The sequence below is a fragment of the Amia ocellicauda genome, chromosome 7 (assembly GCF_036373705.1).
Source record: "Amia ocellicauda isolate fAmiCal2 chromosome 7, fAmiCal2.hap1, whole genome shotgun sequence".
Classification (NCBI taxonomy): domain Eukaryota; kingdom Metazoa; phylum Chordata; class Actinopteri; order Amiiformes; family Amiidae; genus Amia; species Amia ocellicauda.
The window spans coordinates 46,668,364-46,676,571 of NC_089856.1; positions in this window are offsets into that span (position 1 = coordinate 46,668,364).

The following is an 8,208-nucleotide window of genomic DNA, read 5'->3' on the forward strand; positions in this document are numbered from 1 at the left end:
TCTTCCAATCCACGCTGATGTTCCTCTGAGCATCGATAGCCAACCTTTGCTGAAATGTTTAAGACAGTTTCCTTCTCAATGTGGAAACCATCAAATTCAATTTTCAAAAACACTGATGAGTTTTATGTGAGTAATGTGGCCAAAGGAATGGATTGTAGAGGGTGGCATAGTCTGATTTACAAGATTGGGATTAATTAAGTAAACCTCTCAGTAGGTTTCTGTACATTCATGCTTTAATTAATATTTTCCTATATACGCTGGTTTAGTACCTATTATTATTATTATTATTATTATTATTATTATTATTGTTATTGATATTATTGTTATTATTATTACAATACAACAGTCCCACTTTATCTAATATAATTTATATTCTGTAAACACTTGCAATTAAACGTTGTGATTAATATTATTTACAACTACTACTACTACTACACTGTTAAAAGTGATTTTACATTTTAATCCTCTGAACTCATTTTACTATGTTTTGTCAACTTGACATTTAAAAACTGTTAATTCAGCATAATATAGCAAGTTAGAGCAAAATAACTGAATACAAAATAAAGAACTAATGAAGTCATCTAAGTAAACTAAAATAATCCATCCACTCAAGTTTTACACAAATGGAGCGTGCACAGTTTTGATATTTCAAAGTGGACTGGTTTCCAAAATGTTCATGTTTGTTGCAGCACCCATCTTAAAAACAAGCGATCCTAAGTTAGATGAGTCATCAATTTTGTGAACGAGTAAGGACGTGTCACAAGCCGGGCATGACGGGCTTAATTTGCACTAATTAATTACTTAATAGCTCATTACAGGTTCCTTTCACTATTTTTAGATGTGTGCTTTTGCTATTGCTTTTTATCACTGTTGTCTTTTTATTATCAAAGTGGTTGCTTCTTTTCTTTTCCTTGGTTTTATTTTATTATGATTTTTTCTAATTTGGTTTATTGGTGATTGTGTTCAATTATTGTTATTTTGCCAAAGCGCACACAATCGACCCACATTCCCACCTGGACTTACCTGCATTCTCTCCTCTAATTATCTTCACCTGCTCCCCTGATTCTCTGCCTGGTTATTTAAGCTGGGAGTTCCTTTCATTCAGGGGCAAGACATGGACAGAGCCAGACACCTGATGGAATGGAGGACGGGGACGGGGACGGGGACGGGGACGGGGACGGGGACGGGGACGGGGACGAGGACGAGGACGAGGACGAGGACGAGGACGAGGACGGGGACGGGGACGGGGACGCAGCTCGAGATGGCAGTGAAGAGGAGATGCCAAAAAGTTTTAAATTAGGGATTACAATTAAAAGAATAAGAAACCTGGGACCAGAGACCGAGAACAATAAGCAATTGGACTTGGCAATTGGACAGTCGACAGCAAGGACTTCTGAGCACTAAGTATTCCTATTTGTTATGTAGATGCTAAGATTAGGTTATATGAAATAAGAGACCTACGCAGTTTTAGATTGGAAAGACTCAGGAAAGTCTTTGTTCGGTGTACAGTTAAACCTACATGCAGTGGTTGGTCGTGCTCTGTTCACCTGAAAGATAAAGAAATTAAAAGCTATTGGGATGTATTGGGGTAAGGTTTTAGTATGTTACACACCCATTTTATTAAAGTTGGTTTTATAATTTCTCCCATACCCTGTTGTATTGTGTCCCCAGTCAAAGAACAGCCTTCGTGCCCTCTTTGATATTTCATTGTAAATAACCATTGTTGAATATTACACATTCATATGGTGGTGTCTTGGGGTCGAGCCTGTCCGGGGAGAGAATGAGTGGGTATAACAAGGTCTTCTCTTGTAATCAAAAGAGATGGCATAGTTGCAATGACACCTTAGATATTGGATAACAGGGGGCACAATGGACTGCACTCTGCATAAGGCTACGTGCAGCCTACCCCACTCACACTGACTGGAATGCCATTCGTAACACCACCTAGAAACTCGGTGAGCCCACTGCCAATTATATACACTGAAATTTTCAAGGCACACTCCAGCCTGCAGCCTGCAAACAACTCTTTTCAGCAACTTCTGGGAAATGTTGTGGTCTCTGAGTTGCTACCGGAACTCGGACACACTGTCACCAACAACTGCATCGACTGGGCCTCCAGCGCTCTCACTGCACTCCGGCCTTACATCGACCATGCTGAACGACAACAAAATGACAAGAAGATTCACAAGGAGAGACCGCTCCAGGCGGCGCAGTTGATGTACTACAACTCTCCCCTGCAGGGAAGCGGGGTCAGGGGAACCAACACCGGTGCGAACGGACGCTTCTACAGAGGCTGAGGTCATCGAGGGAGAGGTTCTTGCCCTCCCACGAGCAATAGCTTGATCTGCATCTGTTACAACTGCGGCATGGAGGGACATATTGCCCGCAATTGTCCAGGAGGCCAGAGTTAGGACTGAAAAGATTTACACTCCTGGCAAGGACCCACTGCCCATGTGTCCCTCAGTAACTCACAGGGACACCCCTACAAACGATATGTGCAGTCAGCCAAGTGGGCCTGCCCAAGCCCATGTCCTGATATGACCTCTTGTAAGTGGTGTTCGGTGCTTGGTAGGAGGGATCTAAACCATTTTCATCATGCTGACCCCTTGGCCTGCGCTGCTCGTGCTGACTGCCCAACATGTTGTTCTTTTCCTTGTGAACTCATTTACACTGACTGTGCAGACCCTGACTGTGCTACTTGCCTATATGACATTATGCTCCAGATCTCTGACAACCCCTCTGACATCCCCTATATCAACCTCTCCATCAACAAAAACACTCTTCCTTTCTTACTGAACACTGGTGCCTCCCTCTCTGTCCTGCGTCGCTCTGATTTAGCCCTCACACCTTCCACAAACACCATCTACACTGTGGGTGCATCAGGCGTTCACATGTTTGAGAAACTCACAGAGCCCCTTCTAGTTCTGTGGAACACTTTCCAAGCCACACGTTTATGGGGCAGGACGAGGAATAAATATGTGTGGCCTGAGAGACAGCTCCAGGCGGCATAGTTGATGTACTACAACTCTCCCCTGCAGGGAAGCAGGGTCAGGGGAACCAACACCAGTTTTGGTGTTGTTGATTTGGCCAATGCCTTTTTCCCCAGCTTCCTGCTGTCCCAGACCCAGACTGGCTCTCTCAAGTCCCCTCTTCTTTGTGGGCCCAGAGTAAGACTGACATAGGCTGCTTACATGGTGCTACCTTTGTTGTCATACACCCTAAATCTTCTCACAGGCCTTATAAGGCCCAATACCCCCTCAGTAAGGCCACTGAGGATGGCATCACTGATGTTTTTCAAGTTCTTGTCTCTCAAGGTGGCATCATTCCTTGCCCTGACTCCCCTTGCAACACTCCCATTTTGCCAGAAAACCCACAGGTGAATATCGATTTGTACAAGATCTCAGGTTAGTCAATTCTGCAGTTTATGCCAGGGGCCCTGTTGTGCCCAGTGTTGTGACCATCCTTTCTGCGAATTGCATGTGTTTTAGTGTTATTGATTTGGCCAATGCCTTTTTCAGTATCCCTGTGCACCCTGATTCTCAGTTTTGGTTTGCTTTCACTTTTTCGTGGTAAACAATGGACCTGGACTGTGTTGCCACAGGGGTATACTGAGGCCCCTGCCATCTTTTCCCAAGAAATGTCTCGTAACATGGAGGCCTTTGTCCCTCCGCAGGGCAGTACTTTGGTTCAATATGTCGATGACCTTTTGTTGTGTTCCCCAATCAAACCTATATGTGAGACTGATATACTCAGCCTCCTCCTTCTCCTGGCTGAGAATGGCCACAAGGTCTCTCAAGCTAAGGCCCAACTCTGTCAATCCTCTGTCCAGTACCATCCAGAATATGCCAAAACCTGTGACTAAACAGCAGATGATGTCTGTTTTGGGTGTGGCCGGGTACAGCCACACATGGCTCATGGACTATGCTGCCCTGACGGGGCATCATCTCATTTATGCAACCAAATTGTCTGCCTCTGACCCCATCGAATGGTCCCCAGAATGTGATCAGGCCTTTCTGGCTTTAAAATGTGCTCTCATGTCCACACCACTCCTATCCTTTTCACCGTTTTGTGTCTAAATCCCATGGGTTCATGTCTGCTGTTCTTAACCAATGCCATGGTGACACTTACCGTGCTGTTTGGTATTATTCTAAATATTTGGATGCTGTCGCTCGTGGTCTTGTCTCCTGCCTTTGATCTGCAGGATCTGCAGCCACTGATGCTGTTCTTTCCTGCTCTGATCTTGTTGCCATGACCGAGTTACATGTATATGTTCCGCACGCTGTACGCTCTATCATAAATAAAGCAAAAACACTGCATCTTACACCTGCTAGGCTCTTGCAATATCAGAATGTTTTGCTCACCATGTCCCATTTTCTCTTCACCACTGTACTGTTCTTAAACCTGCTACTCTTCTACCCACAGCTGATGCCGGTGAAGCTCATGATTGCTCCACCATCATTGACAAAATCTCCTCCCCTCATATCAATTTATCAGAAAAACCCCTGCCTAACCCTGATTTTGAATTTTTCGTTAATGGCTTAGCCTCCCATACCGATGCAGGCCCCACTGTTGCATATGCTGTCGTCACCTCACATTCTCTGATTGAAAGCACGCATTTGCCCTCTCACTTGTCGGCACAGGCTGCTGAACTTTTTGCCCTTACTCACACCTGTATTCTAGCCTCTGGCTACTCTGTCAATATTTATACTGACTCCCCATATGCTTTCGGTGTTGTTCATGATTTTGGCACTCTCTGCCACACTCTTCCTCACATCTTCTGGGAAGACTATCCAGCACTCCCCCTCGTTTCTTCCCTATTGGAAGCTATCCTTTTGCCCTCAGTAATAAAATGTCAGTCTCACACTTCTTCCTCTGACGCTGTTTCCTTAGGTAATGCTCATGCTGAAGAAGCTGCCAAGGCAGCACCTAACTCTTCTGTCTCACCTCTTTTGCAGGTGCCAGTCCTGCCATCGCCGACACCTGTTTTTTTCTCGCCTAGAACATAAGAAGAACATAAGAAAGTTTACAAACTAGAGGAGGCCATTCGACCCATCGTGCTCGTATGGTGTTTATGAATATCTAAGTGATCCAAGGATCCTATCCAGACTATTTTTAAATGTTCCCAAACTTTCAGCTTCAACCACATCGCTGGGTAGTTTATTCCAGATTGTGACTACTCTCTGTGTAAAGAAGTGTCTCCTGTTTTCAGTTTTGAATGCCTTGAAGCCCAATTTCCATTTGTGTCCCCGGGTGCGTGTGTCCCTGCTGGTCTGGAAAAGCTCCTCTGGTTTGATGTGGTCGATGCCTTTCATGATTTTGAAGACTTGGATCAAGTCCCCCACGTAGTCTCCTCTGTTCCAGGGAGAAAAGGTTCAGTCTCTCAGTAGGACATTCCCTTCAGACCTGGAATAAGTCTGGTTGCTCTCCTTTGAACTAACTCTAGAGCAGAGATATATTTATTGAACTGTGAAACCCAGAACTGTCCACAGTATCCAGATGAGGTCTAACTAGTGCATTGTACAGTCTTAACATTACTTCCCTTGTTTTAAATTCTACACTTTTGACAATATACCCTAGCATTCTGTTTGCCTTTTTTATTGCTTCCCCACATTGCTTGGATGGAGAAAGTGAGGAGTCCACATAGACTCCTAGGTCTTTCTCATGCGTTACTTCATCTAGATCAATGATGTCATTCACTTACGGGCCACAGCGGACACCAAAGAACTGTGAAACTGGCACTTACGCTGCAACCTCACAGACCCTGGGGTGTAGCTGGCAGAGGGCTCTCAGCCAGCACTTCCCAGGTCTTGTTTTCCCTTCCTTGCTAAATTGACTCATGGTCAGGACCATGTGTCAAAAGGAGGGATGATTGAGTTAGTAAATAAATACTGGTATACAAAAGGGTTTACCAGTTTTGCTGAACATTTTTGTAAACGGTGTTGGATTTGTGCTGCTTATAACATTGGAAAGGGAGTGTCTGTGGCCACAGGCTCGCAGTCAAACCTAGAAGCTCCTTTTGAGTATTTGATGATGAATTTCATTTAATGTCCTGTGAAGGTAAGAAATATTGCTTAGTAATTATTTACATGTTTTCCAAATGGATTGAAGCCTTCCCTTGCAGTCGCAGCACTGCAGACGCGGTGGCAAAAACATTGATTTGAGAAATAATTCCCAGATGGGGTATTCCCACACATCTGTCTTCAGACAATGGCACACATTTTGTTAATCAGGTAATCTCCTCTCTGTCCACTGCCCTGCAGATTGATCTCAGAAACCACTGCAGCTACCATCTTCAGTTAAGGAGGGGATGTAGAAAGAGCGAACGGAACTATGAAATTAAAATTGGCAAAATTGCATGCAGAAACAGGACTAAGTTGGATGAAAGTGTTGCCTTTGGCTCTGATGTACATGCGAGGAAGGACACACACAGCCACAGCCCCTAATCAATCAATCAATCAATACATTTTTATTTGTATAGCGCCCTTCGCAGGCTAGCCACAGAGCGCTTTACAGACTGGTAAACATACAACAAACATATAGCAAAATAAAAAACATAAATACAATAAAATCAAATATAGACCTGTAAACATTTTACATGATCTAGAATAAAGTGAGTGAACATTTAAGTGCTCTTCCCTCTGGAGGAGGCCTCTCGCTGGTCATCGGGGGTGGAGGGTTTGGACCATCAACAGGCTTTGGGTGGCGATGGCTTGTCAGACCTTGGGTGTGAATGCCCCATTGACCCTCTGTGGTGAGGTGCTTCTGGGATGGGTTGTGCCTCATCAGACTTCCATGGTGGGGGACGACGTGCCTCGTTGGACCCTCAGAGGAGGCTGTTGCTGGAAGACAACAGCAGTCGTGCTCATACTGGTCATGCAGTGCAGGACATTTCCAAAGACAGTTGTGCAATTGCATGTCCATGGCACACCGGCAGCACTATGGGCTAGAAAAATAGAGACTAAACAGATGAGTCTTCAGCCGTGATTTAAAGGCTAAGACAGAGGGGGCATCTCTTACATTGGCTGGAAGATCGTTCCACAGCTTCTGGGCCTATAACTGAATGCTCTACCACCTGCGCTTTTCTTGTGTATTTTAGGGAGCGCTAAGTAACCGGCTTCCTGTGATCTCAATGGCCGACCTGGAGTGTATTCCATAAGGAGATCTTTTAAGTAGGGAGGTGCCAGTCCCTTTAGTGCTTTAAATGTTAATAAGAGCACTTTAAATCCTGTAGTGCACGGGCAGCCAGTGAAGAGAACCCCATACTGGAGTGATGTGTTCATGTTTTTTTGTTTTTGTTAGGATTCTTGCAGCAGCATTTTGGACTGAAGTGCAGAAATAGCTCTGTTTGTGCTGCCTGACAGAATGGCATTGCAGTAATCCAATCTAGATGTAACAAATGCGTGTATCAATTTCTCAGTGTCCTGTAATGAGAGGAATTGTCTCAGTCTAGCAATGTTTCTAAGCTGGAGGAAGGAAGATCTCGACACATTCTGAATGTGTGATTCAAAAGATAGATTATGATCACAGATGACACCCAGGTTTCGTGCCATCTCCTTAGGGGAGAAATTAAAGTTATCATTATTCAGTTTTGTTAGTGCATGATGAACAGTTCGATTTTTGTCTCCTACAATTATGACTTCTGTTTTGTCAGAATTAAGCATAAGAAAATGTTTTGTCATCCATGTTTTAATCTCAGACAGACAGCACATTTCTAGGTCTATGGTGTTGTTAGGATTTACTGACAGATATAATTGTGTGTCATCTGCGTAACTGTGAAAGTTAATATTATGTTGTCGAATGATATCACCTAAAGGGAGCATGTATAATGAAGTATAGGTCCGAGGACTGAGCCCTGTGGTACTCCATACTTAACCTCAGTTAAATTTGAGTGGTTTTTGTTAATCTGTACATATTGGAGTCTGTTTGACAGATATGATTTAAACCATGAAAGCGCATTGCGAGACAGGCCAATACGGTTTTCTAAGCAGTGTAACAAGATTTTTTGGTCGATTGTGTCTAAAGCCGCACTTAAGTCTAATAAAATAATAACACTGGCCTGCCCTACATCGGAGGACTGAAACACGTCATTCAATACTTTTAACAGGGCCGTTTCTGTACTATGGCCAGAACGGAAGCCTGATTGAAGTTCTTCATAAAGATGATTATTGGTTAAAAAAGCTTGCAGTTGGTTTGCAACTACTTTCTCTA